Here is a 24185-nt window from a genome sequence, read left to right as displayed (position 1 = left end):
GGGATGCAGCTTTCTTTAGTGGGTATGTAAAAAGGCTACATTTTTCAATAAAAGGCATACGAGAGAGGTACGTTTTCTGTCAAAATGGTATACAAAAGGGTAAGGGGTTGGACCTCAGGGTGGAGCCTTCCCGAATAAAACTTTGCAGAGTACAACAACCCCCCCTCCCCCCCCCCCCCCCTCTGTGGGGTCGAGTTTGTTTCAGTTGGAAAGTAACTAGACAAGATGAAGTTCCAAAACTTGTAAACACTATGGAAGGAAATCAATATTAGGATTTCTCATCTTTAGTTCCTTTTCCCGTCAGATAACCCGACTTTAGAAATAACAAAGGAAACAACAAAATGAAAAAGAATCCAAGAGCAAGAAAGAGGAATAACACAGCCTTTAAAATCTAGTTCCCAGGTCTTACTATGTCTAACGCTTGGCCGTAGGAGATCTGGGTTCGCTCACGATCCCCACTTACAATTGTTAGAATAGAATAAATTCAATCCTTACTCACTGTTTGGTTTTGCTCTCTCAGGCAACTTCCTACTACCTAAGGATGTGCTATCTGTCCTTTTGTTTGATCGCAGAGTCTAAGGATCTCTCTGGCGTTGTTAAGGCATTTGTCTCCTTTACGGCACTATTTAAGAGCTTGATAAACGTTTGCCAGGTTGTTCTAGCTTCTTGCTACAGCAGCGAGTATTCGTGAAAAGTGCCTTCTCGTGGTATTCTTCTGCTTCATTTTTACGTCCTAGATGCTACCAAGTTGCTATAGCTTCCTGCGACATTAGCGTGTTCCTCGCCGAAAGTCTTTTTCGTAATGATGAGTGCCCTCTCGTGATATTCTTAGCCTTTATTGTACAGTCCAGGAGCTTGTTACACATTTCCCAAGTTGTTATCCCTTGTTGCGACATTAGCATGTTCCTCGCGGAAAATCTTTCTCGTCATGATCAGTGCCTTGTCAAGGTATTCTCTTGCTTCATTGTCCTTTCCAAGTGCTTCATAAACACTTCCTATATTGGTATAACTTGTTGCAACATTAGCATGCTCCTCACCGAAAATCTTTTTCCAGATTATCAGTGCCTTCTCGAAGTATTCTTTGGCTTCATTGTACTGTCCAAGAGCTTGATTAACAACTCCCAAATTGCTAAGACTTGTTGCAACATTAGCATGTTCCTCGCCGAAAATCTTTTTCGCGATAATCAGTACTTTCTCGTAATATTCTTTGGCTTCATTGTATTGTCCAAGAGCTTGACAAACACTTCCCAAGTTGTTATAACTTCTTGCAAGATTACCATGTTCCTTGCTGAAAATATTTTTCGTGATTATCAGTGCCATCTCGAGGTATTCTCTAGCTTTATTGTACTGTCCAAGAGCTTGACAAACACTTCCCAACTTGTCATAACTTGTTGCAACAGAAGCATGTTCCTCGCCGACAATCTTTTTCGTGATAATCAGTGCTTTCTCGAGGTATTCTTTGGCTTCATTGTACTGTCCAAGAGCTTGATAAACATTTCCCAAGTTGTAGTAACTTGTTCCGACGTTAGCATGTTCTTCGCTAAAATATTTTTTGCCGATGATCAGTGCCTTCTCGAGGTATTCTTTGGCTTCATTGCACTGTCCAAGAGCTTGGTAAACACTTCCCAAGTTGTTATAACTTGTTGCGAGATTACCATGGTCGTCACCGAAAATCTTTTTCTCGATGATCAGTGCCTTCTCGAAATATTGTTTGGCTTCATTGTACTGTCCAAGAGCTTGATTAACACTTCCCAAGTTGCCAAGACTTGTTGCAACATTAGCATCTTCCTCGCCGAAAATCTTTTTCGCGATGATCAGTACTTTCTCGTAATATTCTTTGGCTTCATTGTACTGTCCTAGAGCTTGACAAACACTTGCCAAGTTGTTAAAACTTTTGACGACATTAGCATGTTCGTCGTCGAAAATAGTTCTCCAGATGATGAGTGCCTTCTCGTAGTATTGTTTGGCTTCATTGTACTGTCCAAGATCTTGATAAACATTTCCCAAGTTGTTATAACTTGTTGCAACAGAAGGATGTTCCTCGCCCACAATCTTTTTCGTGATAATCAGTGCCTTCTCGAGGTAGTCTTTGGCTTGATTGTACTGTCCAAGAGCTTGACAAACACTTGCCAAGTTGTTATAACTTCTTGCAAGATTACCATGTTCCTTGCCGAAAATGTTTTTCGTGATGGTGAGTGCCTTCTCGAGGTATTCTTTAGCTTTATTGTACTGTCCAAGAACTTGACAAACACTTCCCAACTTGTCATAACTTGTTGCAACAGAAGCATGTTCCTCGCCGACAATCTTTTTCGTGATAATCAGTGCCTTTTCGAGGTATTCTTTGGCTTCATTGTACTGTCCAAGAGCGTGATAAACATTTCCCAAGTTGTAATAACTTATTCCGAGATTAGCATGTTCCTCGCTAAAAAATTTTTTGCCGATGATCACTGCCTTCTCGAGGTATTCTTTGGCTTCATTGCACTGTCCAAGAGCTTGGTAAACACTTCCCAAGTTGTTATAACTTGTTGCGAGATTACCATGTTCCTCACCGAAAATCTTTTTCTTGATGATCAGTGCCTTCTCGAAGTATTGTTTGGCTTCATTGTACTGTCCAAGAGCTTGATTAACACTTCCCAAGTTGCTAAGATTTGTTGCAACATTAGCATGTTTCTCACCGAAAATCTTTTTCGCGATGATCAGTTCTTTCTCGTAATATTCTATGGCTTCATTGTACTGTCCAAAAGCTTGACAAACACTTCCCAAGTTGTTATAACTTTTGGCGACATAAGCGTGTTCCTCGCCGAAAATCTTTTTCGTGATAATCAGTGCCTTCTCCAGGTATTCTTTGGCTTCATTGTACTGTCCAAGAGCTTGACAAGCACTTCCCAACTTGTCATAACTTGTTGCAACAGAAGCATGTTCCTCGCCCACAATCTTTTTCGTGATAATCAGTGCTTTCTCGAGGTATTCTTTGGCTTCATTGTACTGTCCAAGAGCTTGACAAGCACTTCCCAACTTGTCATAACTTGTTGCAACAGAAGCATGTTCCTCGCCGACAATCTTTTTCGTGATAATCAGTGCTTTCTCGAGGTATTCTTTGGCTTCATTGTACTGTCCAAGAGCTTGATAAACATTTCCCAAGTTGTAGTAACTTGTTCCGACGTTAGCATGTTCTTCGCTAAAATATTTTTTGCCGATGATCAGTGCCTTCTCGAGGTATTCTTTGGCTTCATTGCACTGTCCAAGAGCTTGGTAAACACTTCCCAAGTTGTTATAACTTGTTGCGAGATTACCATGGTCGTCACCGAAAATCTTTTTCTCGATGATCAGTGCCTTCTCGAAGTATTGTTTGGCTTCATTGTAGTGTCCAAGAGCTTGATTAACACTTCCCAAGTTGCCAAGACTTGTTGCAACATTAGCATCTTCCTCGCCGAAAATCTTTTTCGCGATGATCAGTACTTTCTCGTAATATTCTTTGGCTTCATTGTACTGTCCTAGAGCTTGACAAACACTTCCCAAGTTGTTAAAACTTTTGACGACATTAGCATGTTCGTCGTCGAAAATATTTCTCCAGATGATGAGTGCCTTCTCGTAGTATTGTTTGGCTTCATTGTATTGTCCAAGATCTTGATAAACATTTCCCAAGTTGTTATAACTTGTTGCAACAGAAGGATGTTCCTCGCCCACAATCTTTTTCGTGATAATCAGTGCCTTCTCGAGGTAGTCTTTGGCTTGATTGTACTGTCCAAGAGCTTGACAAACACTTGCCAAGTTGTTATAACTTCTTGCAAGATTACCATGTTCCTTGCCGAAAATGTTTTTCGCGATGATCAGTGCCTTCTCGAGGTATTCTTTAGCTTTATTGTACTGTCCAAGAACTTGACAAACACTTCCCAACTTGTCATAACTTGTTGCAACAGAAGCATGTTCCTCGCCGACAATCTTTTTCGTGATAATCAGTGCCTTTTCGAGGTATTCTTTGGCTTCATTGTACTGTCCAAGAGCGTGATAAACATTTCCCAAGTTGTAATAACTTATTCCGAGATTAGCATGTTCCTCGCTAAAAAATTTTTTGCCGATGATCACTGCCTTCTCGAGGTATTCTTTGGCTTCATTGCACTGTCCAAGAGCTTGGTAAACACTTCCCAAGTTGTTATAACTTGTTGCGAGATTACCATGTTCCTCACCGAAAATCTTTTTCTTGATGATCAGTGCCTTCTCGAAGTATTGTTTGGCTTCATTGTACTGTCCAAGAGCTTGATTAACACTTCCCAAGTTGCTAAGATTTGTTGCAACATTAGCATGTTTCTCACCGAAAATCTTTTTCGCGATGATCAGTTCTTTCTCGTAATATTCTATGGCTTCATTGTACTGTCCAAAAGCTTCACAAGCACTTCCCAAGTTGTTATAACTTTTGGCGACATAAGCGTGTTCCTCGCCGAAAATCTTTTTCGTTATAATCAGTGCCTTCTCCAGGTATTCTTTGGCTTCATTGTACTGTCCAAGAGATTCACAAACACTTCCCAACTTGTCATAACTTGTTGCAACAGAAGCATGTTCCTCGCCGACAATCTTTTTCGTGATAATCAGTGCTTTCTCGAGGTATTCTTTGGCTTCATTGTACTGTCCAAGAGCTTGATAAACTTTTCCCAAGTTGTAATAACTTATTCCGAGATTAGCATGTTCCTCGCTAAAAAATTTTTTGCCGATGATCACTGCCTTCTCGAGGTATTCTTTGGCTTCATTGCACTGTCCAAGAGCTTGGTAAACACTTCCCAAGTTGTTATAACTTGTTGCGAGATTACCATGTTCCTCACCGAAAATCTTTTTCTTGATGATCAGTGCCTTCTCGAAGTATTGTTTGGCTTCATTGTACTGTCCAAGAGCTTGATTAACACTTCCCAAGTTGCTAAGATTTGTTGCAACATTAGCATGTTTCTCACCGAAAATCTTTTTCGCGATGATCAGTTCTTTCTCGTAATATTCTATGGCTTCATTGTACTGTCCAAAAGCTTCACAAGCACTTCCCAAGTTGTTATAACTTTTGGCGACATAAGCGTGTTCCTCGCCGAAAATCTTTTTCGTTATAATCAGTGCCTTCTCCAGGTATTCTTTGGCTTCATTGTACTGTCCAAGAGATTCACAAACACTTCCCAACTTGTCATAACTTGTTGCAACAGAAGCATGTTCCTCGCCGACAATCTTTTTCGTGATAATCAGTGCTTTCTCGAGGTATTCTTTGGCTTCATTGTACTGTCCAAGAGCTTGATAAACTTTTCCCAAGTTGTAGTAACTTGTTCCGACGTTAGCATGTTCTTCGCTAAAATATTTTTTGCCGATGATCAGTGCCTTCTCGAGGTATTCTTTGGCTTCATTGCACTGTCCAAGAGCTTGGTAAACACTTACCAAGTTGTTATAACTTGTTGCGAGATTACCATGTTCCTCACCGAAAATCTTTTTCTCGATGATCAGTGCCTTCTCGAAGTATTGTTTGGCTTCATTGTAGTGTCCAAGAGCTTGATTAACACTTCCCAAGTTGCCAAGACTTGTTGCAACATTAGCATCTTCCTCGCCGAAAATCTTTTTCGCGATGATCAGTACTTTCTCGTAATATTCTTTGGCTTCATTGTACTGTCCTAGAGCTTGACAAACACTTCCCAAGTTGTTAAAACTTTTGACGACATTAGCATGTTCGTCGTCGAAAATATTTCTCCAGATGATGAGTGCCTTCTCGTAGTATTGTTTGGCTTCATTGTATTGTCCAAGATCTTGATAAACATTTCCCAAGTTGTTATAACTTGTTGCAACAGAAGGATGTTCCTCGCCCACAATCTTTTTCGTGATAATCAGTGCCTTCTCGAGGTAGTCTTTGGCTTGATTGTACTGTCCAAGAGCTTGACAAACACTTGCCAAGTTGTTATAACTTCTTGCAAGATTACCATGTTCCTTGCCGAAAATGTTTTTCGCGATGATCAGTGCCTTCTCGAGGTATTCTTTAGCTTTATTGTACTGTCCAAGAACTTGACAAACACTTCCCAACTTGTCATAACTTGTTGCAACAGAAGCATGTTCCTCGCCGACAATCTTTTTCGTGATAATCAGTGCCTTTTCGAGGTATTCTTTGGCTTCATTGTACTGTCCAAGAGCGTGATAAACATTTCCCAAGTTGTAATAACTTATTCCGAGATTAGCATGTTCCTCGCTAAAAAATTTTTTGCCGATGATCACTGCCTTCTCGAGGTATTCTTTGGCTTCATTGCACTGTCCAAGAGCTTGGTAAACACTTCCCAAGTTGTTATAACTTGTTGCGAGATTACCATGTTCCTCACCGAAAATCTTTTTCTTGATGATCAGTGCCTTCTCGAAGTATTGTTTGGCTTCATTGTACTGTCCAAGAGCTTGATTAACACTTCCCAAGTTGCTAAGATTTGTTGCAACATTAGCATGTTTCTCACCGAAAATCTTTTTCGCGATGATCAGTTCTTTCTCGTAATATTCTATGGCTTCATTGTACTGTCCAAAAGCTTCACAAGCACTTCCCAAGTTGTTATAACTTTTGGCGACATAAGCGTGTTCCTCGCCGAAAATCTTTTTCGTTATAATCAGTGCCTTCTCCAGGTATTCTTTGGCTTCATTGTACTGTCCAAGAGATTCACAAACACTTCCCAACTTGTCATAACTTGTTGCAACAGAAGCATGTTCCTCGCCGACAATCTTTTTCGTGATAATCAGTGCTTTCTCGAGGTATTCTTTGGCTTCATTGTACTGTCCAAGAGCTTGATAAACTTTTCCCAAGTTGTAATAACTTATTCCGAGATTAGCATGTTCCTCGCTAAAAAATTTTTTGCCGATGATCACTGCCTTCTCGAGGTATTCTTTGGCTTCATTGCACTGTCCAAGAGCTTGGTAAACACTTCCCAAGTTGTTATAACTTGTTGCGAGATTACCATGTTCCTCACCGAAAATCTTTTTCTTGATGATCAGTGCCTTCTCGAAGTATTGTTTGGCTTCATTGTACTGTCCAAGAGCTTGATTAACACTTCCCAAGTTGCTAAGATTTGTTGCAACATTAGCATGTTTCTCACCGAAAATCTTTTTCGCGATGATCAGTTCTTTCTCGTAATATTCTATGGCTTCATTGTACTGTCCAAAAGCTTCACAAGCACTTCCCAAGTTGTTATAACTTTTGGCGACATAAGCGTGTTCCTCGCCGAAAATCTTTTTCGTTATAATCAGTGCCTTCTCCAGGTATTCTTTGGCTTCATTGTACTGTCCAAGAGATTCACAAACACTTCCCAACTTGTCATAACTTGTTGCAACAGAAGCATGTTCCTCGCCGACAATCTTTTTCGTGATAATCAGTGCTTTCTCGAGGTATTCTTTGGCTTCATTGTACTGTCCAAGAGCTTGATAAACTTTTCCCAAGTTGTAGTAACTTGTTCCGACGTTAGCATGTTCTTCGCTAAAATATTTTTTGCCGATGATCAGTGCCTTCTCGAGGTATTCTTTGGCTTCATTGCACTGTCCAAGAGCTTGGTAAACACTTACCAAGTTGTTATAACTTGTTGCGAGATTACCATGTTCCTCACCGAAAATCTTTTTCTCGATGATCAGTGCCTTCTCGAAGTATTGTTTGGCTTCATTGTAGTGTCCAAGAGCTTGATTAACACTTCCCAAGTTGCCAAGACTTGTTGCAACATTAGCATCTTCCTCGCCGAAAATCTTTTTCGCGATGATCAGTACTTTCTCGTAATATTCTTTGGCTTCATTGTACTGTCCTAGAGCTTGACAAACACTTGCCAAGTTGTTAAAACTTTTGACGACATTAGCATGTTCGTCGTCGAAAATATTTCTCCAGATGATGAGTGCCTTCTCGTAATATTGTTTGGTTTCATTGTACTGTCCAAGATCTTGATAAACATTTCCCAAGTTGTTATAACTTGTTGCAACAGAAGGATGTTCCTCGCCCACAATCTTTTTCGTGATAATCAGTGCCTTCTCGAGGTAGTCTTTGGCTTGATTGTACTGTCCAAGAGCTTGACAAACACTTGCCAAGTTGTTATAACTTCTTGCAAGATTACCATGTTCCTTGCCGAAAATGTTTTTCGTGATGGTGAGTGCCTTCTCGAGGTATTCTTTAGCTTTATTGTACTGTCCAAGAGCTTGACAAGCACTTCCCAACTTGTCATAACTTGTTGCAACAGAAGCATGTTCCTCGCCGACAATCTTTTTCGTGATAATCAGTGCTTTCTCGAGGTATTCTTTGGCTTCATTGTACTGTCCAAGAGCTTGATAAACATTTCCCAAGTTGTAGTAACTTGTTCCGACGTTAGCATGTTCTTCGCTAAAATATTTTTTGCCGATGATCAGTGCCTTCTCGAGGTATTCTTTGGCTTCATTGCACTGTCCAAGATGTTGATAAACACTTCCTAAGTTGTTATAACTTGTTGCGAGATTACCATGGTCGTCACCGAAAATCTTTTTCTCGATGATCAGTGCCTTCTCGAAGTATTGTTTGGCTTCATTGTAGTGTCCAAGAGCTTGATTAACACTTCCCAAGTTGCCAAGACTTGTTGCAACATTAGCATCTTCCTCGCCGAAAATCTTTTTCGCGATGATCAGTACTTTCTCGTAATATTCTTTGGCTTCATTGTACTGTCCTAGAGCTTGACAAACACTTGCCAAGTTGTTAAAACTTTTGACGACATTAGCATGTTCGTCGTCGAAAATAGTTCTCCAGATGATGAGTGCCTTCTCGTAGTATTGTTTGGCTTCATTGTATTGTCCAAGATCTTGATAAACATTTCCCAAGTTGTTATAACTTGTTGCGACATTAGCATGTTCCTCGCCGAAAATCTTTTTCGTTATAATCAGTGCATTTACGAGGTATTCTTTGGCTTCATTGTATTGTGCAAGAGCTTGATAAACATTTCCCAAGTTGTAATAACTTATTCCGAGATTAGCATGTTCCTCGCTAAAAAATTTTTTGCCGATGATCACTGCCTTCTCGAGGTATTCTTTGGCTTCATTGCACTGTCCAAGAGCTTGGTAAACACTTCCCAAGTTGTTATAACTTGTTGCGAGATTACCATGTTCCTCACCGAAAATCTTTTTCTCGATGATCAGTGTCTTCTCGAAGTATTGTTTGGCTTCATTGTAGTGTCCAAGAGCTTGATAAACACTTCCCAAGTTGCTAAGATTTGTTGCAACATTAGCATCTTCCTCGCCGAAAATCTTTTTCGCGATGATCAGTTCTTTCTCGTAATATTCTATGGCTTCATTGTACTGTCCAAGAGCTTGACAAGCACTTGCCAAGTTGTTACAACTTTTGCCGACATAAGCATGTTCCTCGCCGAAAATCTTTTTCGTGATACTCAGTGCCTTCTCGAGGTATTCTTTGGCTTCATTGCACTGTCCAAGAGCTTGGTAAACACTTCCCAAGTTGTTATAACTTGTTGCGAGATTACCATGGTCGTCACCGAAAATCTTTTTCTCGATGATCAGTGCCTTCTCGAAGTATTGTTTGGCTTCATTGTACTGTCCAAGAGCTTGATTAACACTTCCCAAGTTGCCAAGACTTGTTGCAACATTAGCATCTTCCTCGCCGAAAATCTTTTTCGCGATGATCAGTACTTTCTCGTAATATTCTTTGGCTTCATTGTACTGTCCTAGAGCTTGACAAACACTTGCCAAGTTGTTAAAACTTTTGACGACATTAGCATGTTCGTCGTCGAAAATATTTCTCCAGATGATGAGTGCCTTTTCGTAGTATTGTTTGGCTTCATTGTATTGTCCAAGATCTTGATAAACATTTCCCAAGTTGTTATAACTTGTTGCGACCTCACCATAATCCTCCCCGAAAATCTGTTTTGCGATAACTAGTGCCTTCTCAACGTATTCTTTTGCTTCATTGTACTGTCCAAGACCTTGATAAACACTTCCCAAGTTGTTATAACTTGTTGCGACCTTAGCATGGTTCTCGCCGAAAATCATTTTTGTGATGATCAGTGCCTTCGCGAGGTATTCTTTGGCTTCATTGAACTGTCCAAAAGCTCGATAAACACCTCCCAAGTTGTTATAACTTGTTGCGACATAAGCATGTTTCTCGCCGAAAATCTTTTTCGTGAGGATCAGTGCTTTCTCGTGATATTCTTTGGCTTCATTGTACTGTCCAAGGTCTTGATAAACACTTCCTAAGTTGTTGTAACTTGTTGAGACATTGGCATGCTCCTCGCCGAAAATCTTTTTCGTGATGATCAGTGCTTTCTCGAGATATTGTTTCGCTTTATCGTACTTTCCAAGATGTTGATAAACACTTCCTAAGTTGTTATAACTTGTTGCGAGATTAGCATGTTCCTCGCCGAAAATCTTTTTGTAGATGATCAGTGCCTTCTCGAGGTGTTCTTTGGCTTGATTAAACTGTCCAAGAGCTTGATAAACACTTCCCAAGTTGTTATAACTTGTTGCGACATTAGCATGTTCCTCGCCGAAAATCTTTTTCTTCATGATCAGGGCCTTCTCGAGGTATTCTTTGGCTTTATTGAACTGTCCAAGAGCTTGATAAACACTTCCCAAGTTGTTAAAACTTGTTGCGACATTAGCATGTTCCTCGCCGAAAATGTTTTTCGTGATGATCAGTGCCTTCTCGAAGTATTCTTTGGCTTCATTGTACTGTCCAAGAGCTTGATAAACATTTCCCAAGTTGTTATAGCTTGTTGCGACATTAGCATGTTTCTCGCCGAAAATCTTTTTCGTGATGATCAGTGCTTTCTTGTGATATTCTTTTGCTTCATTGTACTGTCCAAGATCTTGATAAACATTTCCCAAGTTGTTATAGCTTGTTGGGACATTAGCATGTTCCTCGCCGAAAATGTTTTTCGTGATCATCAGTGCCTTGTCGAGGTATTCTGTGGCTTCATTGTATTGTCCAAGAGCTTGATAAACACCTCCCAAGTTTATATAACTTGCGGCTACCTTCCAGTGATGCCCACCATAAATTGCAGTATAAATCTTGGTAGCCTCCTCATGGCACGATATTGATGATTTATACTGGCATTTCATTGACAATGCTAACCCATGCACATGGAAAACATATGCTTTAATTATGTCGCCCTCTCGTGTGCTACTTATATATTGAGCAAAATCATAGGCTGACGTTGAAAATAGTATCGCATTGGATGAATTAGTAAGGTTACAAAACACACTGGCCGTTGAACAAAGCCAGGAAATGACACTGTCAGGAGAAATGAAGGGTGCTAACTCCTTCACCCAAACAACTTCCGCAGGAAAAGTGTTGGTAAGAGTTTCATACAACGCTTTGCAATGAGTTGTAATCCGTCGTAACAATAAACAAACGTCCCCACTTTCACGTAAACGATTCTGCTCCGACTCAATAAGGCAGTGAAAGACCTGAACTGCTACAGATAAACACTCATGTTTCTCTGTGATCTCCATCAGTGATGTTTTCCTGAGTATTTGATGAACAACAGTATGCACTCTTAAATAGCTGAGTGCCTCATCCTCACTGTATAAACGCATAATTAAGGAAGAGGTTAAAATTTTTGCTTTGATTAACTCGTCAGTCTGTCGCGAAGTGCGAGCATTGACAAAATTGACAGCTGCTTGAATTGGGACAGGTTCCGAATCACATAGCGATAAAAAGAGAAATGTCTGGCGAAGAACTTCATTGCTTTTCAAAGTTGTATCTATTGCCAATTGAATTACTTCAGTCATCTTTTTCGGATACGCAAGATTCACTTGAGTAAGACGTTCTTCTGTTACTTCACGTTCGACACCCGCAAGTGTTGTCAAGAAGTTTGACCAGTCATAGGTTGGAGAACGATTCACAAATTGCACGTAAGATGCAGCGGCTGCTAAGGAAAGCGGCTGATAGTCTAGTTCCTTAGCAACCGTTTGAACTTTCTCGTTATTGGACATTTCCGATATTTGTTTCAATAGCTCGACTGCGTCCTCGGGCTGCATTCCTGCACTGAGTGACTCATGGTAAGTATGAGGAGCATTTGTAGGAATTGCACTGTTATCTTGAGTTGTAATCAGCACCCGACCGTGACCCCACTCTTCACTGGCGGTTTGAGGTAGGTACTCATAAACCAAGGACAGGTTAACAACGTTGTCTGCTATTATTAACCATTTTGAGAACTGTTTAAACTGCGGGAAAATTAAAGACCGGAGTTGCTGAATTCTTTCCTTGGGGTTGGCTTCTTCCGCCGTATCCAGTTTGGTGAGGGCGTATTCAGTAATTCCCAACTGTCTAGCCTGACTGAGATACGACTCAGCTAGTGTTTCAAGGGTTTCAGCATTCAGGGTTGCAACGAACGTCAAGCCTTCGCTTTCACCTGATCCTTTTGTAAAAAACTCTTCTCCAATTTGACGCGCAAGTTGAGTTTTGCCACATCCAGGATTTCCTGATAAATAAATGGTACTGACTGCTCCGTTACTTCCATCGTCAAGCTCTTGCATTTTTACCATGATCCTTGTGACGTCATTTGAACGTCTGATGATTTGGTGAGATGGCTTGAAAGTGAGATTACAGAAAGACTCAATTTTGGAATTAATCTCTTGCGTAAGACATTCAACCTGCTCTTCCTTTTCCTGTATCGTGTCTTGTGCCACTTGTAAATCACATTTGACTTCTTTTAATTCCGATTGAAGATTAGCAACCTGTGCCATCAAGTTGTTTACTTCTGCCGTGGGAAAGCTGGTCTGGTTTTTAACCGCCTCTATATCACTGATCGGAAGACTCAAAGAGTTGAACGCCAGCAACACTCTTCCGACATATCCGCTGAATTCAGCATCAGTAAGTTTCGCCTCGCTGATATGAGCGATGTCATTTCGGACTAGGCGAAGATCATCGACTTCTTTCTTGATGGCTGCACTCAGCGTTGTGCCAATGCTATCTGAGAACAGGATCACGAAAAACAAACAGCTACAGTCCTACTCTGCCGTGTTACCGTTTTGTATAGTTGCCAGATATCGCGAATTCTTGGAGCGGCTTTTTCTAGACTCCTTATTATAAAAGTCTGAACCATTTTTTGGTGTATCTTTCCATTCTCCAGGTGTTGTTTTGTATAGGAAATCCCATTCTTGCTTGAAGACTTGTCGTAGTCCTTCGGGAACCAAGTTAAAGGCGATGTAACAAATGCGAAAATAGTTCAATTGCTCTAACGTGTACTCCATCGTCAAAATTCCTGTAGTGAAAATACGCCCAGGTTTTAATTGTGGGTTCAACTTCAAGTTTTTCTTTTCCACTTTTCCTTTTATTTACTTATAGCTGCATGTTGTAACGATAAACGCTCCTACGCAGACATTCAAGGAATTGTGACATGTCTCAATGTGCGTGATGAAACTAAGTCACGCATACGGTACATAATTTGCTAATTTGACCTCGAACTGAAGACGGGTGTGGGGACGGATTTTTTTTAAATTTAATTTTTGAACAGGGTTGGGGTGGGTTTGATAACTTTCCCGGCCATTTTGTTTCACCTTAACGTCAGCAAGGTTTTCCCTATAACAAATGTCTACTGTTTTGTTCGTTGTGGATAATTTTATTCATCTTACTTCGTTCGTGTTTTTGTTTTTTGTTTTTTGACGATTCCAATAAGAAACACACCGTCAATGAACGGGGTAATCCCCTTCCCTCCCTTCTTAACAATAACACTATGGTCCGTCTCTTACTTGACTTAAAATTGGGTATGCAGTGATTATGACATTTATGAATAAGGAAGAATACTGTCAGCGGTTGCGCTGGCGTGTAGAGGTGTAAATTTTGCTCCGCCGATTTTCTAACTTTTCCCAACCAAATCCAACTAGTTTATCCGTTTTGGATATCTACCCGTTCTTCAAATGGGTGATAAAACCTTAAAGAAGGAAAGCCAAAAGCTAAGAAGTGAGATTCAGACTTTGATGGCTGAGCTTCAATCACTTAAGAGCGAGTTGGCAGCTGAAGCCGAAGTCCCAGGCTCAATTAGAATCGAGCGTCCAGTTTACGAGCGATAAATATGATGCCTTCTTAAATTTGTGAAGGATGCCGAGTGCCAGCTTAAATTGCTCTCCTTAAGAGTATCGACTGTCTCGAAGAGATGTGATGAAATTGCTGCCGCCATTGACGAAATGTTACTGTACAGCTATCAATACAACGTGAAGATTGTGGGTATGCCGATGTCATCTGAGCGAGAAACCAGTAAAAACGGCAAACCTTTGCCTTGAGTTATTCTCAGCAATGGAAGTTGACGATATCAACTTGCAGGAGATTGATACTGCACATAGGGTACCGGGAAGACAACCAACAAACAAGCCCAATGCGATTATATGAAAATTTGTTAGGCGCCTGACCAAAGACAGAGTAATGTCTTTACGGAGGGAGGCTTTTAATTTACGGCCTGAGGACATAGGATTTGATGCGGAACAGACCTGCCAGATTAGAGTGTATGACCACCTGACACCAAAGACCCAAGGCCTTCCCTTCCAAGCCTCTAGCTGCAAGAGAGCCTACCACTTTAAGTTTTGCTGGGCAAAGAATGGTTTTGTTTTCCTGCGAAAGTCAAAGTCTTTACCTGTCGTGAAATTACAATGCATTGATGATCTTCGCACTCTAGAGCAAAGCCTGCGTTCTGCTGAAGACAACGACGATGGACACTCGATGAGCTAAGTACTTTATTCTTATAAGGTGTCTGTTATCCTTTAATTATAGCTTCTGATCGACAAGTCTCGAGAAAAATTAATGTGAACAGAAACCTTTTTCGCGAATTACCTTATTATGGTGTAAACATTGCTGTCGCCCATGGTCTGTTCAATAACAGTGCTTCAATCTCTCGCACACCTTATACTTACCTTGAGAAACTGCACAGTATATATGATCTCGACCTTTTCTCTCTAAATACAGGCATAGATACTTCGATCAATCCCGATTCTAACATCCTCAATCAACACGTTCGAAGTTTGTATTATTCCCCAAATAGTTTTTATAACCACAAATGCTCTTTGCATAGCTCTCATTGTAAAAATGGCGGGTTCTCTATTTTCCACATTAATATTTGGAGCTTAAAAAGAAATCTTGAAAGTCTCCAAACTCACTTGCTTAGCGAATTAGATTTTCAGTTCAGTATAACTGCATTAACTGAAACCAGAATAACGAATTTAAAGGAAATTGATTTTAATCCAAACATTAGTGGCTATGTTTTTGAGTATGTCCCGACACCTATGTCTGCTGGAGATGTGGGAATTTATATCAGTGAGAATCTTGATTACACCGTAGTTGAAAGAACGCCGTCTAATCCGGCGTTCCAGGCTTTATGGATAGAAATTCTTGTTCCAAACAAAAAGAATGTTATTTGTGGCGTATTGTATAGACAACACAATTCTCCGGAGAGTTTTCTTTCTTATTTCAATGAAACGGTTGAACGGTTTAATGCCTGTGACAAAACTGTTTACATAGCTGGCGACTTCAACATCGACCTCCTCAAATCTGAAAGCTACAATTATGCGCATAATTTTCTACTCTCGTTACAGAGCTATTCTTTTATTCCCTTAATAGATAAACCTACACGAGTTTACGGAAATTCCGCTACCCTAATTGACAACATGCTTGTAAATAATACAACCAATCTCTTATCCTGTGGTAATATAATTTCAGATATCAGTGATCACTTTTCGCAGTTCTGTGTAATGGCAAATAACCTAATGAAAAGGAGTGTTACCGGATTTAAAAAAGTTCGTGATTTTTCGCACTTTTCGGAAGTTAAATTTTTAGCGGAGGTCTCAAATATTAACTGGAATGGAATAATTTCTCCACCAAATATGAACACTGATAAATTGTTTTCAAAATTTTACAACAAACTCAACAAGGTAGTTAACACCCACGTGCCTTTTAAAACTGTCTCAAAACGCAGAGCAAGACAACTTTCTAAACCATGGATTACCAAGGGTATCAAGAAATCAATCAAAATTAAGAACAGCCTGTACCATTCTAACTTTAAAGATCAGTATAGACTATATAGCAATAAAATTACAACTCTAATTAGACTAAGTAAGAAACAATATTTTCATAACTATTTTCAATGGAATATTTCGAGCATGAAAAAGACCTGGGCAGGTATAAGTGAACTCATTAATCGCGGAAGGAAAAAAATGAAAAAAATCCCTGCCTTGCAGGATGAAAGCAGCGGTCGTTTAATCTACGATCAGAGGGAATCACCTTCCATCCTGAACAAACACTTCGCTTCATGTGGAGCAGCTTTAGCTGCTAAGCTACCCTACTCGGAACGCCATTTTCGGAATTTCTTGTTAATAATCGAAAGACCTTTTATTTCGATCCAGTCACTCCTGGTGAAGGAGAATCGGAGATATCGCTATTACCTTCGAACGAGTCACATGGAGTTTACTCGTGCCCTGTTAGTATTTTAAAAGTTGGAAAATGTTTTATTAGTCAACCACTAATGGAAATAATGAATGCTTCGATCCTTGAGGGAACCTTTCCTAGTAAATTAAAGCTAGCTAAAGTGGTCCCTGTCTTCAAAAGTGGTGAGGATACCGACCCTAATAATTATCGTCCTACATCGCTGCTTTTTATATTCAACAGAATCCTTGAAAGACTAATGTACAAGGGTTTAAAATCGTTCTTTGAGATAAATAGTCTGTTTTATGAGTCACAGTACGGTTTTAGAGAGAAACATTCCACACAGCATGCATTAATTCATAGTGTAAATAGGATCCAAAACAACATGTACAAAGGGATGTTCTCTACTGGAGTGTTTATCGATCTGAAAAAGGCGTTTGACACGGTTGATCATGAAATTCTATTAGATAAGTTGTCCCGCTATGGAATCAGAGGAATTTATACTAGAATGGTTCTCATCCTATCTTAAGTGAAGATCCCAAGTAACCCAAATCGATGGGCATGTCTCACCTAAAGAACTAAATCCTTGTGGTGTCCCACAGGGATCTGTGTTGGGTCCTCTCTTATTACTTACTTATATTAATGATATTCATAAATCTTCTGATAAATTAAATTTCTTTCTTTTTGCGGACGACACCACTATCCTATTTGCTCACAAAATTTAAAAGTACTTGAACAAGTAGTTAACTCAGAGTTGAGTAAAGTTTCAGAGTGGTCAATCGTAAATAAGCTTACTCTAAATATCAAGAAATCCAATTTTGTTATCTTTTGTCCGAGCCAGAGCAAGATTAATAAGGAAATTAGTATCAAAATGTATGATAACAGTGCCAATAAGTTCTGTTCTCTAGATCGTAAAGATTTTGTGAAATTTCTGGGAATGCTTATTGATTGTAACCTAAAGTGGAAGCACCATATCGACTTTATCTCATTAAAAATAAGTAAGACTTTTGGAATTCTAGCCAGGCTAAGACACTTTGTTCCAACTGAAACTCTTTTAATGATTTATCGCTCGCTTATTCTGCCATATTTATCCTACGGGATTTGTGTATGGGGTCGCGCAGCCAAGTCGTACATTGGCAAACTACTTGTTCTCCAAAAACGAGCTCTTCGACTGATTTATTTTGCGTCCAGTGATGTTCATGCTATTCCTCTTTTCATTCAATCAAAGATTTTACCTGTAAATATGATCTATTTTGACGCGATTGTGAATCTCATGCATGATATTTGGAAAAAAAACTAGCCCCTTCGCCTATCAGAGCTCTTTTCAATAGGTCAAATGAAATTCATGGGTACAACCAGGAGCCATAATCGGGGACGGAGACCGTAAGTCTTGGGATCCGCGCGCACCTATGATATGGGACAATTTTGCTATTTTTAGAACAAATTGCGCCATCCTGACGTCATTTATACGCGCGGATCCACGCACATGTCGCGGGCTCTCGCGTGGATGTTGTCACGTTGCGTGATCAAATGGTGAGAGTGGCCAGATTGTCTTGCAGATTTTTCACAGCGATGGCAGGGAATAAGGCAGGGAATTAGATCCAGGGCTCTTATATGTAGCTTTATGCTCTAAACAAATGGAAAAGGTGAGTTTTTCAGGGTCGAAAACAAGACTTCAATTTCGCGATGTGAATGAATAATAATATGTGCTCGCGTTAGTTGAACGCGTAAGCTCTTGCGTTTGTTCTGTAAAGAAAAGTTATGAAACAAAGCTCTTTACTCTGGTATCGAGTTAATTTGAGAGTTTCCCAAACAATGCTTAATCATAACCAAACCCTGTTGTTGATAGTTTCTTATTGCTTCTGTTTGTTTGGCGAGTTTGCAAAAGTTTTTTTAAGGGAAAGTCTGACGCGTACATAAGTAGCTCATTTGCATAGTGCAGCGCGTGCACCTTCAAATCCGAGTCGGTGTTTTCAATTGTCAACAAATCTTGACAAAGATTTCTTTCGTTGTCTTTTGCGCTGAGATGCTGCAACAATTTTCATCAACGCCAAAAGACTGCTAACATCATGTGTATTTCTTTAACATGGTGAAATTTTACACTGCGAAAATAAAATAAACAAGGAGTTTTGATAACTCAACCAACAAAAGCGAAATCTTTATTCGAGTACCGTTGCTATTCGAGTTGATTAAAGAAAGCTGATTATTTCTGCTGTATTCACATATTTTCAGCTAAGCTTTTAATATGTTCTCAAACATTTATCAACCTTAAACATATTTAAAAACTAGAGATGTTATATGAGGTCGATGTACGTTTTCACACGAAAGTGGGGAAGTCCAATTTGTCATGTTTTACTGATTGTACAAAACACACATCGGCGGGCGCTCTTATTCATCAACAACAGACAATTTATTGGATTTTTACACAAACAAAACTGAGCAGCATCTACAGACATAAACTTTATTGTCACTTATTGGGCCTTGATAAAGCATCAAGCGTTGCTTACAATTTAGGCAAAACTCAAACTTGCAATTACGTTGTTGTACTTACTTTTAATTACTTTGTTTTACTTTTCGGTCGAGAGAGACTGGCGAAATCCTCGCAACCGTGTGGCAAGAGGAGGGAAACTTTGAAGTCCTGAAACGGTGCTATATCCAAATATATCCAACTGTTTTTTGTTGTGTTATGGAAAAGCTGTTAATCTTCGTTCAATATATGTCAGAATATGTGAAACTTAGAGTGGAGTAATGTAGAGCTCTTGCAAAAGAAGCAGCGGAACACAACTTGGTCAGCGATATAAAGCGGAACATAACTAAATTCGGCACTGTCTTACTTGACTCAAACTGGAGTAGCTTACAACGAAAATACTAAAGCAAAATTCCAACGGACATGAACGTATTGCTTTGTGGGCCAAAAGCATCAAACATTTCGGGAATTTCGGACGCCATTTCCTCGCGCTGTATCCGCAAAAATCCACGCAGCATGTACGCGCGTGTGCCGCACATGATGGCGCAATTTGTTCTAAAAATAGAAAAATTGTCCCATATCATGGGGACAGCCCCAATTCTAGAAATGGCGCGCGCTTACGGTCTCCGTCCCCGATTATGGCTCCTGGTACAACACAAGGCATGCCGCAAAAGGGAATTATCTTCGGAAAGAATGTTTAAATTCTTTCCGAATTATCCGACTTAAAAGTCGGAAATTTTCAAACGCTCTTTTTCGAGAACTGGAACGATGTTATGGAATCAAATTTCTCCAGACTGGAGAGATTTATCTAAACCAATCTTTAAGAAAAAATTCTTAAATTTTTATTTGAGGGTCTTTCAGACAGGGATGACTATGTTGAAGTCCACATCCTGACTCAAGTTCTTAAATTTAGTTCCCGATTGACTTCAACCCATAGTTTTGTTTATCTCTAGTAAATCATAGGTCCTAGTGTCAATCAAAATATGTAAATGTACTTGTATTAAACGGTTTTGTAAATCCTTCTATAAGTAGTTGCATAACAATTTTATTTGTGTATTACTGGTCTAATATAAATATAGATGAGGCCTGCTTAGATTAGTCCAGGCTACCTGCGGGTTCGCGCTGTTGTTATTGTCAAGCTTTTTTAACTTAATGTATATCTATTTCTGTAAAATTGTAAATATGCGAGTCATAATAATAAATAATAATAATAATAGTAATAATAATAATAGTAATAAATAATAATAATAATAAAAACAATAATAGTAATAATAATAGTAATAATAGTAATAATAATAATAATAAAAATAATAATAATAATGATAATAAAGAAGCTCAGAGAGCTGCGAACTGGGCCTGCGAGTTTCTTGATGAAAAGTTCGGATAGTGAAACAGGGAAATCTTTCCAAAAACTGGTCACGCGAGTTGCGTAAAAGTTCGACATAGTGCGCGGGAATTTTCCCAAAGACATCAGTTGTTGATTTTACGGATTGCCTTGACACATGCGTGTAACACATGTATTTTACACAAGGTCAACAATGCAAACTGAATTAAGAGTGCAGGTAGGAGAAAAAAAGAATTTGACATAAACGCCTTTTTTTTCTCACTGAAACAAATTGTCTCAGTTCTTACTGTTAGAAATAAATATACACCAGTAGGGAGAATTTGACGTTCGTACCTCTACCTGCTGTTCCTTGACTTAAAAAATAGGCGACCAAATTATAATGGTGGAGGTTTCATCGCCAGTTTTTCGCAATGAGCGTTCTTGTAACGGTTACCGTAGATTTTGAGTTGTGGTTTCGCTGTAACTCTATTGAGCCACCAGGTAAGTGTTAGTCGAAGTGGAAGCGAACGAAGAATGGATATTGAGCAGTACATTCGATATGCAAATGCCAAAGCGGCTAAGGAGATGGCCGCAAAACAAGAAGTCGATCGTCAAGAGCCGACTAAATTAGATTTCGGTAAAACTAGGAGGATGATCGATCAAGCATTTGTAAAGCGAAACACGACTGAGACAGTCTTCAAGACACTGGTGACGAAGCAGTTCATTTGCTGGATTCACACGACGCTGGCGAAGACGCGATTCCGGCTCTTCGTAAAGTTCAGCAAGCGTTAGAGACATCATTTGCCAATTGTAAAGCCGCAAATGATAAGTACTTGGAGTTCCTGAATAGACATGAAGCATTAATGGAAGTTGGATGGATTTTGTTTGTACAAAAGCAATACAACAAAGTTATCGACAGAATTGACTCGCACATCGCTAAAGTCAGCCCTAAAAGTCATGACCAGAAGACTGAGGTAAAGCTGAGTAATTTACGTTTGGAAAAAATCGGTCCGCAGTGCGTACATGTGTGGCTTACAAGTTAGGACAAAACTGAATTATCATGAAAAAATGAAAGACACTACTAAGATTTTCAACTCGAAAGGTCAGTGATCGATAGCAGAAGGTGAAAATATGAGGTATTTTAGAGAATAGGATGCTATTACAGAGAATCACAAAATGTGCTCATGTGGGACTTCCAATTATTTCGTTTTTATCGTATTAGCAGTTACGATATGGTAAATGAGATGCTGCTGTATTGTAAATGTATTTGCTAATTTGCAATTAATTGAAACTTATTGCTTCAGCTTATACCTAAAAAGATTAATAGGCCTTGAAAAATACATCCCAAACCAAACGTTAAAAAATATTTATATGAACTTTTCTTAAGGGTTTAGCACACTATTTGTGAAAGTCAGCAAAATCAGCAAAAGATTAACTGATTCATTGTGTTGTACATTCATTGTATTATTTCCTACTGCAAAGTAAGCCCTTTAAAATGTAGGCAATCGGTTAACTGGAGAGCTTTTGCCATTTTTTGTGCTAGCTGACGAGATGAGATATTTGTTACTGGAGTGTAGGTACCTTTCAATCAATCAATCAATCAATCAATCAATCATTCAATCAATGAGTCAATCATTGAATCAATAATATTTTAGCTTTATTTATACCACAAAGTAAAGCTCACACCATATCAAAGCATAACCACAATAGCTCTAAACTGAGTTGATTCCCAAGAAAGCCTTCCCTATGAAGCCCACAAACAATTAATGGTTATTCCATCAGTGCAGGTTGGATATGAGACGATGGATAGCCAACGAGGCATCTAGCATTAAGTTGACTATAATCATTTCATATCCACTGTGACAAGCGTGAGTGTAATAATCGTTTTTATTATACATTGTAGTCACCATCTGTCTTCTCACTGGCTAAAAGCCTATAGTAAATTCTGGCAAACAGCGCAACCAACAGATTATTCACTAATCTGTTAGCAGATAAGTGAATAATCCGTAGGTTGCGTGCGCAATGCATGATTTTCAAGAGCGGTGTCAAGTTCAAGTAAGAACGTGGCTTGTCGAAAATAAACTGTGTTCGGCGTAATAATGCGTTTGTCGTTACTTTCTTTAAGACAATGTATAATAAAACAATTATGAGATTCAGTTTCTGTGACATCCGAAATCATCAAGGTCTCGGTTAGTGTTATCAGCCTCTGCCTTCGGCTTTGGCTGATAACACTTACCTCGAGATTGATTATTCCGGATGTCACAAAAACCTCATCTAATAATTGTTTTTAATAATTAAATTATACATATAAACTTACCATATTTGTAGAGCATGGCATAATTCCTGAATGATATGCTAGTATTACGGCTAACAAGCCAATGAAAACTCAAATTGTATTATGCAATAATCCAGTTTTGAATAAAAATCATTGTATATATGGCTTAACAAATTTAAATAAGACAAATCCATACATCACATTAATGTGTGGTCAACAATGTTAATTAAAAAAAAAATAGCAAAGAAATCGTTGTCTAAATCTCCCAATATAATAAGCTTACTTTTCGAACTATGTGATTATGATTTCTAAGTACAGTAAACAAATGCAAATCAACTCTAATATGGCAATTTATTTCACTTTTGAACATCTAATTTGGACAAGGAGAAAAGGTCACAGTTCATATTCAAACTGAGGCGAAGAAGCGTACTTCTTACTCAAGAGGGTAAAAGTATTTTCCACAAATCGACGGCTTTACAGTCAACTGATCGCTGAATGACCTCTTCCGTGACTTACATTTGTAAGTTTACAAGTAATTCCACTAATTCCATCCAAATGTAAAGCGATGAAATATATTACCCTCTTGTTTCCGAAAGTCTTGAGAAGGCGTCTGCGATTTATGTTGCTTTCAAACTAAAGCGGTACTGTCTTTGAATTTGTGGTCACTGATGGAGACATTTTAAACTCCTGACGGTTCAAAGCAATGAATATTAGCTTTTAAAGGTACAATGACTCCTGTAGAACCTGCACTGGACACATGCCAAGTCTGTCCTAGCTTTCGGGAGGAACTTTACTCCCGTTGTCTCGATTTGTCGACTTGCATGAACACCTGAAAGTGAAACAACAATTGCAAACGGGTTTCGTTATTTGTTCTTAATTACGAAGCTAGATTTTCGACACGTAAAAGAAATGATGAAATGCAGAACTCAAGACCAAGCTCAAAATGAAAAACGACTTACCCTTAAGGTCATTCCTCACATTTGCATTGCGCATCCTTACTGCGCATAATTTATGGCGTCATTAGCGCGTGCTTGTGCACGCGCATATTGAAAACATGACGGATTTGCCTTGATATTGAGCTCTGTCAGTTGAAAAATGGCTTTAGCTCACCAACGAGCATGGGCACCCCAATTTTTTTTCCAGTCGTTGTAATCAACTAATCATAAGCTTTGCGTGAGAAAAAACTGATCTAATTTCTATTGCTGAAACTTGAATAAATAAGAAAAATAGCAGATACACTGTGGTCTTTTCTATTTTACAGTCGGTAACCACGTCAAGAAATTTGGTTCAAATTTTTAATCAAGGATTTAGCTTTCTGTCTGAATCAAACTTAAACGTTTATTTGTGTCTGACACAATGTATTGACTGTAGTTTAATGCGTGTTCTTATGAGTCCGGGCTTACAAAGATGTTACAATTACTGGCAATGCGTTCTTATAATAAGCATTAAATAATGCCAAAATGGGGCATTTTCAATGCCTCACTGCTCCTTAATGAACATGGGCACCCCCCTTTTTTATTTCAAAATTGAAGTTATCATATGACAAATATTCAGTGGACAAAGTTTGAACAAAAATCTATTGTCACTTTTATTTCAGAGGAATTACCTTAAAACTAAAAGCAGGGGAAACTAGAGACCACGCTTACAACCGAAATGGCTGACTCAGACTAGTGCGCCGTGGGACACAAGACCACGTGACTGACTCTCGTACTCTCGTAGATAAATAAATAAAGAAATCCGATCATGACATGGTGTGGTTTCACAC

At 39.1% G+C, this 24185-nt stretch overlaps 2 pseudogenes across 1 annotated transcript in view; one reads left to right on the top strand and one right to left on the bottom strand.

Moving 5' to 3' along the window:
* Nucleotides 1-746: 746 nt before the first annotated feature.
* LOC110058648 (uncharacterized) overlaps nucleotides 747-24185 on the bottom strand; it is a 40754-nt pseudogene continuing 17315 nt past the window's right edge. Inside the window, exons 11-12 of the transcript XR_016209323.1 lie at nucleotides 9760-13208; nucleotides 747-7995 (exon numbers count right to left, since the gene is read on the bottom strand). The product of XR_016209323.1 is annotated as an uncharacterized LOC110058648 (transcript). The remainder of the gene's footprint in view (nucleotides 7996-9759; nucleotides 13209-24185) is intronic.
* Nucleotides 14131-14668, top strand: LOC149107148 (uncharacterized; annotated as a pseudogene).

The sequence above is a fragment of the Orbicella faveolata genome, unplaced genomic scaffold, assembly GCF_042242905.1.
Source record: "Orbicella faveolata isolate gen_17 unplaced genomic scaffold, um_ofav_v1 contig_27, whole genome shotgun sequence".
In the NCBI taxonomy this organism is placed as follows: domain Eukaryota; kingdom Metazoa; phylum Cnidaria; class Anthozoa; order Scleractinia; family Merulinidae; genus Orbicella; species Orbicella faveolata.
This window is presented reverse-complemented; position numbering and strand designations above follow the sequence as displayed.